Below are 8294 nucleotides of genomic sequence, written 5' to 3' on the forward strand. Positions count from 1 at the left end.
GATCCAAATATATTGTGATGCAGTAACCTCTGTTACAGCTAGGGGGCGCTGTGTATGCATTTCAGGATGCGCTTGGTGGCGTAATTATGATGGTGAATTACGGACTGGCATTACTGTAAATGGCCAGTATGTGTCGCAGAGGTTCTCTGCGCTGTAAGCCCAAAATGATATGGTTATGCTGGGACTTATAGTTACACAAGTGTTTGTGTATTACTTATAAGGGGGGCTTATAAGGTTTAGTCAGGGACCTGGGTGGGAATTGACTAACCACACATGTACCGCCCATCCATGGGAGTGGTTACAACCCTACAATGTGACTGAGGTCTGGTCACATGGACAGAGTGTGTGTGCCTGATTGGTTCAGGGTGGAAGGTCCTGGAACTGAGGAAGAATCTGACTTGACATCACATGAAGCCAGAAGATTCTCAGCCAGAAATCGGGTGACCCGGAGAACAACTCATGTTACAGCAGTATTTGGTAAAGCAAGGTATTTAGTGAAGTGCTTATTTACTGCAGTTAGTTTTCATGAATAGAACATGTAAAGTAGTGGACAACCCTTTATATTGGTTGATATTTTAATATTTGCAAGAAGAGTATGCATACAGACATTTTATCAATGCCATGAGTACAGAAATGCGCAGATAGTTGTAAGCCATTAATAAGTTGTCTGTTAGGAGTACAATAGGGGTTAAATTCTTGTCCTCTTTTTAGTGTTGTTAACCAGATGCCTGCACCATTGCAGAGAAAGCTGAAATAGAAGAAACAGAATTGTGATTTGTAAATTTCTCATTTTCCATAAATTCACTTAATACTATTTAATGAGATCTGAAAGTATGGAACAGTTTTGAAAATTAGTATTATTACCATTACATATATTGAGCATTAAAATAAGACCGCACTAAGGTGCAATCAGGATGGCAGTCTAGCATTTTCTCAGGCACATACACTTGCATTGGAAAGTTTGAGTCCAGACTGGGATCAAAATAGGACACATGTGAGCAGACCCCGCCCACTTTTACTGCAGTCGTAATGCGAGTTGATTTGGAATAATTCCAAACACAAATCGGTGTTCCCATAATGTATTCGAGGGTCTCTACTGGATTGCTATGACACCAGGGGGTCTGCCGTAGACCTCCATGCTTGTCAATATGGAGCTCCTGTGAAACCCTGCCTGTGGCCGAACTTCAAAGGAGACTGTGATTTTTGCTATATACAGCAATGTAAAGCGATTGCAGCTTAAGTACCCTAAGGGGACTAACATGTACAACGGATATTTAAAAAAAAAATTTAAAAAGTGGAAAAAAAAAATTCAAATCACTCTCCTTTTCCTCCCATTAAAAATAGATAAAGAAAAGTTGGATCTATGAATAAATAAAAATAAATAACCCAATAGGCAAACACCGTAAATGGAAAACAATCAAGAACGCCCAAATTATCTTTTTTTTTTGATCGTTGAAATTCCACCAAAAATATGTAACAAAAAATCAAAATGTTATATCTATCCCAAAATGGCATCAATAAAAATGACAGCTCACCCTGCAAAAAACAAGCTTTCACATAGCTTTGTAATGCAAAACACACAATTGTTACTGGTGTCACAACCCCAAAAATTATTTTTTGCAAACTTCTGATTTTTATTTTCACCACTAAAATAGAAACATTGGACATGTTTGGTATCGCCGTAATTGCACTGATAAGCAAAATCACATTACCAAGTCATTTTTACCACAAAATGTATGACGTAAAAACAATTTCCAAGAAACAACATCAGAATTGCTTTTTGTTTCTCACAATTTCTCCCCACTTGGAATTGTTTTCCCGTTTTCTAGTACACTTTGTAGAAAAGTGAATGGTGTCATTCAAAAGTACAACTTATGGTAGCCAAGAATTCATATGCCTGTGTGGACAGAAAAATAAAAGAGTTGTGGCTCTGAGAAGAAGGGGAGGAAAAACCAAAAATGCAAGAATGGAAATTTTCCCCGTTGTTAAGGGGTTAAATGTTTCTTATATGATTTTTATACCATTAAAAAAGTTAATATTGAAAAAAATCTTAAAACATTAATGCTTTAAATTTTATCCTTTGCCGAAAGAATTCACAACATATTCCCTTTAAAGGGATTGCCCTAGGAACAAAGCAATTTTTACAAAAAGCATCACCTTATTGAAGTTATTTTACATTATACTGAACAGGATCATTTACACATAAATTGTTCCAAACTGAAGGCCAAACAGGGAAACTTCAGGCCCTAAAAACAAACTCCAAAGGCCTGTTTCCCAGGACATTTCTGATGGCACTGTGAGCGTGAGAACTTTCTCACGCTCGTGGTGATGTCAGTCAGGTCATAGGAGTTCATCACATATGGATTATTATCCTCTCAGCAGACAGTTGAGGAATATTGTTGTTTATTATTTTAATTCTGTTACAGGAGATATTGGCTTCACTGGACTGGGCGATGACGTGAGTATGGTTTAATTTAGATGAATTAAAGGAGTCTGTGTTATTCTTTCAATTAGGACTTTATTCTGGGTGTCTGTTTTTTATATAATATCACTATGGGAATAGTAATGGCAGCATCTCATAGACGCCTCTCCATTACTAATCTCTGTTCTTGATGTCACATGTCAATACGAAGGTGACATCAACCCCTCAAACTATCACCCCACTTGCCACCGCACCAGGGTAAGTGGGAAGAGCGAGGCTTAGTGCCAGATTTGGTGCATCCTATGGAAGCGCCTTTTCTGGAGCTGTTGAGAGCTGATGCTTTTAGTCGTGGAGGAGCCAATACACATGGCTCCTTCCCAAGCTATTAATACCAGCCCGTAGCAGTCTGCTTAGCCTTTGCTGGTTATTAATTATAGGGGGACCATGCATTATTTTATTTTTGGAGTCTGCCATTTTAATAACCAGTTAAGGTTAAGTATACAGCTATGAGCTAATTTTAAGAGCATGGGAACCTCTGTGTATTAACCTCTTTCCATGTTATAAACATCATTTTTATCAGAAAATAACTTAGTATGTAAAACAATACCTGTACCGTAAGCTACACAAGCACTGTACTAATTATATGACTGACATCTCTATATCTATCTATTCTATGTGTATAGATCCATTCTATCTATTCTACCCTGTTGGGTCACACTGTGATTTTTACTGTACGCAGCAGATGAATTGCCGGCTTTTCAAAGGACATTGGTGTGTAAAATTTGGACGGCACTCGCATGGTCCGAGTGCCATGCGAGTTTTTTTTTTTTTTTTTTTCCCCTCGCAACTATTGACTTGCATTGCCTAGTCTCATCCAAGATACGAGGACAATCATAGCATGCCAAAATTATTTTCTCAGTCCGAGTCAGCTGAGAAAAAAATTGCAGATAAGCAGTGACTCATAGGTTAACACTGGTCAGCGTGCAATCCAATTTTTTATCTGATTGCACTTGATCCACTCACCAGAACTGTCATTCAAGGAGGAGAGCCCGCCCTGCTAGAAACCAAAAACTGAGGAAACCATAAGGAGATTGCAGAGCTCTGAGCTGCTCAATAGACAACTTGAGAATACTCCTTTAATTAAAAAAAAATAATGTCATACTACAGCTCGTCTTGAATATTCAAAATGCTACAAGAGAAAGGAGAGTCCTCCGGAACTCCCAGAATAGTTGGCAAATCTGTCAGGCATAGCAGAAACCTCTTAAGAAGCAGAGCATCTGGAATTAATTTGGCAAAATTCAGGGGGTGGGTAACAGGCGTACATGAGATTTGGTGAGGTGCTATGCTTGGAAAATTTGGCACGGTCACAAGAAATAAAACTAAAAATGAACACTGTGCTTCACTCTCCACAATCCTCAGGATCTTGATAGGTCGTCCCTAAAAATTGGCAAGTATGAGTGATGTGCATTGTACAACATATCTATTTTATATAGCAAAGTTAAGTAGGTGGTACGGCGTATATTTACAGCGAATACACTATCAATTCATTAGGCAGGAACCTAAACATGCATAAAATTTATGTAATAAAACCTTCCTTACCAGCAGGTGAAATTTTGCCCGTGTTATTAGGGTCACCAGCTTTCATGAAAGCTGCAGTCTCAGCAGGAGTCAGCTTCCGGGCACCATGTCTAAAGTTCTGCAGCAAATCTCTGAAAATAAGAACATGTGTTGTGAGTCTTAGGCTATGTTCACATGTTGAGTTTTTGCTGCGTTTTTGTTGCCTCTTGTGCATGCTGGTAAAATGTAGAGCCCCCAAAAACATGTTGCAATTTTCTTAGGTTTTTTGCAAAACCCGATACCTGAACTTTTTGCTGCATTTTTGCACTTATTGCTTTCTATGGGTGAAAAAAAGCTTTAAAAACACTAAAAAAAAAATGCTGAAAGTGACACCTTCAGTTTCCTAAAACACAGCAGTTTTCCAATTCAGTCAGGAAACAAGAAACAATGTGTGTGCAGGAGATTTCTGAAATCTCACAACTTTTGCTGGAACTGCATAATGCAGCTTAAAATTTGCACAAAAAAGTGCAGCAAAAATGCAATGTGTGAACATGGCCGTAATATTTTCATATTATCACAATAATTGAAGGCTCAGATTATTTGGTGCTTTCTTAAAAGTTTTCAAAAATATCTGACTTATGTATGGTGCAATATAATAATCATCTACTTCTGATATTTTAGAATAAAGCATTCGAGCTGTATCCTTACTCAGCGTCCTCATCCTCAATGAATCCACTCTTGTCTCTGTCCAGGAAATTGAAGATCTTGTTGACTATACCACCTTGCTTTTTAAGACCAATTGCGTTGAAGAATTCTATGGGCAGGAAGGAGTCAGGATCTTTATAAAAAAAAAAAAAAAAAAAAGTAGAATTCTAAGTAATATAACTATGGTAGACTAGAATGAAATGAAATCTATCATGTAAAGTGCTGCGGAATATGTCGGCGCTATAAAAATAAAATTTATTATTATTATGTTAAAAAAAACCTGCTGTTAGTCTGCAGATTTGGTGTTAATCTGTAATGTAATAGCACTCTAGAGCTGAGCAGCTGCAGCGCTGGAAGCCTGGGTACCAGGAGTAAATGGCCTGTTTATATAGAGACATGCACGGAGCTGCTTCAGTCACGGCTCAGTGCATAGTGGTCAGCACTGCTGAGCCGACTGACAGTCAGTGCCGGGGTGCGGTTACAGCCACTGTTCACTATGTACTGAAAGAAGAAACATCACCATCAATATGGCGCCGTCAGGTGCACCTGTGCATTAGAATCTATTGTGTTCCGATACATGCTACAGCGCAAGTGCCCCCACCGGCTCCTTGTTGCTGCAGCCAAAAAAATGTACACTACAAACAATGGAGCTGGGGGCGGTGCTTGCACAGAAGGATCTCTCAGTACTCGATAGATGCTACTACGCATGCGCCACCTCCGGCGCCATTTTGTTGTAGTGTAAATATTTTTAACTGCAGCAACAAGGAGCTGGCGGAGGGCGCTTGCGCAGTAGCATTTATCGTAACACGATAGATGCTAATGCACAGGCACACCCGACGGCACCATATTGATGGTGATTTTTTTCTTTGAAACACAGGAAGATAATAGGAAGTAAAAGATAAGAGAAAGTACGCAGGTGCCGCCATTTTGATTAAGTGACATGCTTTTTTTCATACACACACATTAGTATATTCATTCTGCAAACTAGGGGGCAGGTCAGTGAGGGATCAGTGGCCTGTCAGCAGTCTGCATTATGATTAGCTAATCAGAGCACCACATACATTACACGAGCAAATCATTAACTAAAAACTGAAAATAAGGATAAAAAAGAAGGAAAAGACGAATTTCATCAGCAAAGGTATAATTTTATTCAGTATAACAGCGCTGACCTGAAAACAAAAATCAAAATTAAAATAAATTAAAATACGCATTATAAATCCTGAGAATTGCTAAAACATTAGGAAAGAGAAAAAATGGCATGTAGTCTGTTTTTTAAAAACAGTTAGGTACAAACTTGAAACACATAAGAAATCTACTATCAAATACTACCAATATTGCAAAAAGGAGAACAAAGGAGTTACATGCTTAAATGTAACTATTTATTCATACATATAGTATAGAATACAAGATAATTCATAAAGATGGAAAGACAGTTCATAAATAACCTCGCAGTACAAGACCAATATCCAAAGTGAATGGGACATCTACAGCCACATACACAATAGTCCACATATAATAGACAAATATTTTAGAGGATATCCGGGACTTTAAAAATATAAATAAATAAATGTGCCCAAGCACTAACAGGCAGGTATTTGCTACCTGCCTGCCTGCACTGTGCTCAATGTAGAGCGCAGGATAAATGTGAGCTGAGCCTTATTGCAATCTTTTGAAGGCAGAATTAATAAATCAATGCCATTTGAATAATTGCTTTGGTTATTTTTTCTTTTACTTTTTTGTAGTTTTTTTTTTTTACTTCCTCTGAGACTTTAACATGTATTTCTTTGCTTTTTTAATGCATTAGAACTGTTAATTTCACACTGGTAAAACATCTGTTAGACCCTCCTTGTTAGACCTGGAGGTCATTATTTGACCTTTAGCTACCGTGACAACAATCAGCTCACTATGATCACATTGTGGGGGTGGCAAAGAGTTGAGAGAGGGAGTCTTCTTCTCCAACCTTCTAAATGCTGCAATTTTTATTAATCTCAACATTTGGAGGATTATACAGCCAGGTTCAATTCGGCCCAGGCTGTAACACTAAGGCTGGTTTCACATTAGCGCTTTTTAAGCGCACGCACGGCCGGGGGTAGCTCCGCCCCCGAGCTGGCTCTCTGCCCGGCGTGCCCGCCCCTTGCTTGTAGCGCCGCCTCCTAGCGCACAGCGGCGCCTGCGATCGGCGCACCCTATCTTTAGCATAGGGTACGCAGATCGTGCGCAGGCCGTGCGCTAGTTGCGCTTTGACCTGCGCTACGCATTTTTGACGGTGCGCCGTGCGTGCCAAAATCCGAAAAGTTTGATTTTGGCGCGCACGGCGCACCATCAAAAGTGCGCAGCGCAGGTCAAAGCGCAACTAGCGCACGGCCTGCGCACGATCTGCGCACCCTATGCTAAAGATAGGGTGCGCCGATCGCAGGCGCCGCTGTGCGCTAGGAGGCGGCGCTACAAGCAAGGGGCGGGCACGCCGGGCAGAGAGCCGGCTCGGGGGCGGAGCTACCCCCGGCCGTGCGTGCGCTTAAAAAGCGCTAATGTGAAACCAGCCTAAGCCTTAAACTTCCTGTCCAATGTCGGGAAGGGGTTAAATTCTATGGTGAAGGGAATAAAGGCAAAGAGGCCCAGGCAGAAACAGCTTTTGCCATGTAATTTTAGAGCACCATCATGTAGAGGCAAAGATGCTAGTTCCAGCGATGTATCACTTAGTGTTTGGTACAATTTTTTTTTTTATAAAATTCATGTTTTATCTGCAGCAGAATTACTTTTTTTGTGAATGCTATGCTCTGTATAACCCGATCCAGACGAATGATTGGCAGCTTTCTGGTTATTTAGAGCATGTGGATGACATGGCAGGAGACCATGGCATGAAACAAACAGTCCTCTAGAGATAATCTTCTGATGATAAAACACTGATTTTATTGGAACTACAATAAGCAGCCAAGTAACTGACAAATCATTGGAATCAGGCTCCCTGCTCCTATATCATGCTGCTCTCAGATTAAATAGCAAAAACCTGGTGACAGGTTCCCTTTATGGCCAAAATTTTACTTTACAGCTGCAACTATAATTAACCTCTTATTCTGTGAGATAAAATACAGATTGTGGAGGTTCCTGTTACACACCTGTCACAGGTCTCAGTTCTGCTCCCTACACCCTAGTCTGCTCAACTTTCTTGTGGTCCACATCAGGCTTTGGTCCATTGTGTTGAACTTGCTAGGCATATATAATGTTTCCCAAGGCGCTCATGTGTGTGCTAGTATTAAGACTTTCTAGCAGACTTTTAGCTTCCCTTGTGCACAGTTCCTGTTCATAGTATCCAGGATGTCTCCTGGCTGCCAGAGGTTTCCAGTCCCTGAGTTACCTGGGGCTTTCAGTACCACTGCTTCTTTCTAGAGCATGCGGCACCTCAGGCAGGCATCTGCGGCCCACCACGTCTCACTCCCTGAGGCAGGGGGAAGGCACGCATTCAGGAGCGTGCGATGGCTGTCAGTGTTCAGTGCGCACAGGACCTGGGATGAGGTCACAGTGTATGGCTATGCAGGACTCTGCTGTGCTGGATGAATGTACGTTTATGTGTGGGATCAGCAGGGGTTTACAGGGTGGATGTAACAGTGCC

The 8294-nt window shown here is 40.7% G+C and overlaps 1 long non-coding RNA gene across 1 annotated transcript; it reads right to left on the reverse strand.

Annotated features, from left to right (window-relative positions):
• Window positions 1-557: 557 nt before the first annotated feature.
• Window positions 558-5002, reverse strand: LOC141047886 (uncharacterized). Its single transcript, XR_012219924.1, has 3 exons — window positions 4688-5002; window positions 4022-4131; window positions 558-748 (listed from the first exon to the last, which is right to left on the reverse strand). It is a non-coding gene; the product is annotated as an uncharacterized lncRNA (long non-coding RNA).
• Between the last annotated feature and the right edge of the window lie 3292 nt (window positions 5003-8294).

The sequence above is a fragment of the Dendrobates tinctorius genome, unplaced genomic scaffold, assembly GCF_039654945.1.
Source record: "Dendrobates tinctorius isolate UK_male_01 unplaced genomic scaffold, ASM3965494v1 ptg000129l, whole genome shotgun sequence".
In the NCBI taxonomy this organism is placed as follows: Eukaryota; Metazoa; Chordata; class Amphibia; order Anura; family Dendrobatidae; genus Dendrobates; species Dendrobates tinctorius.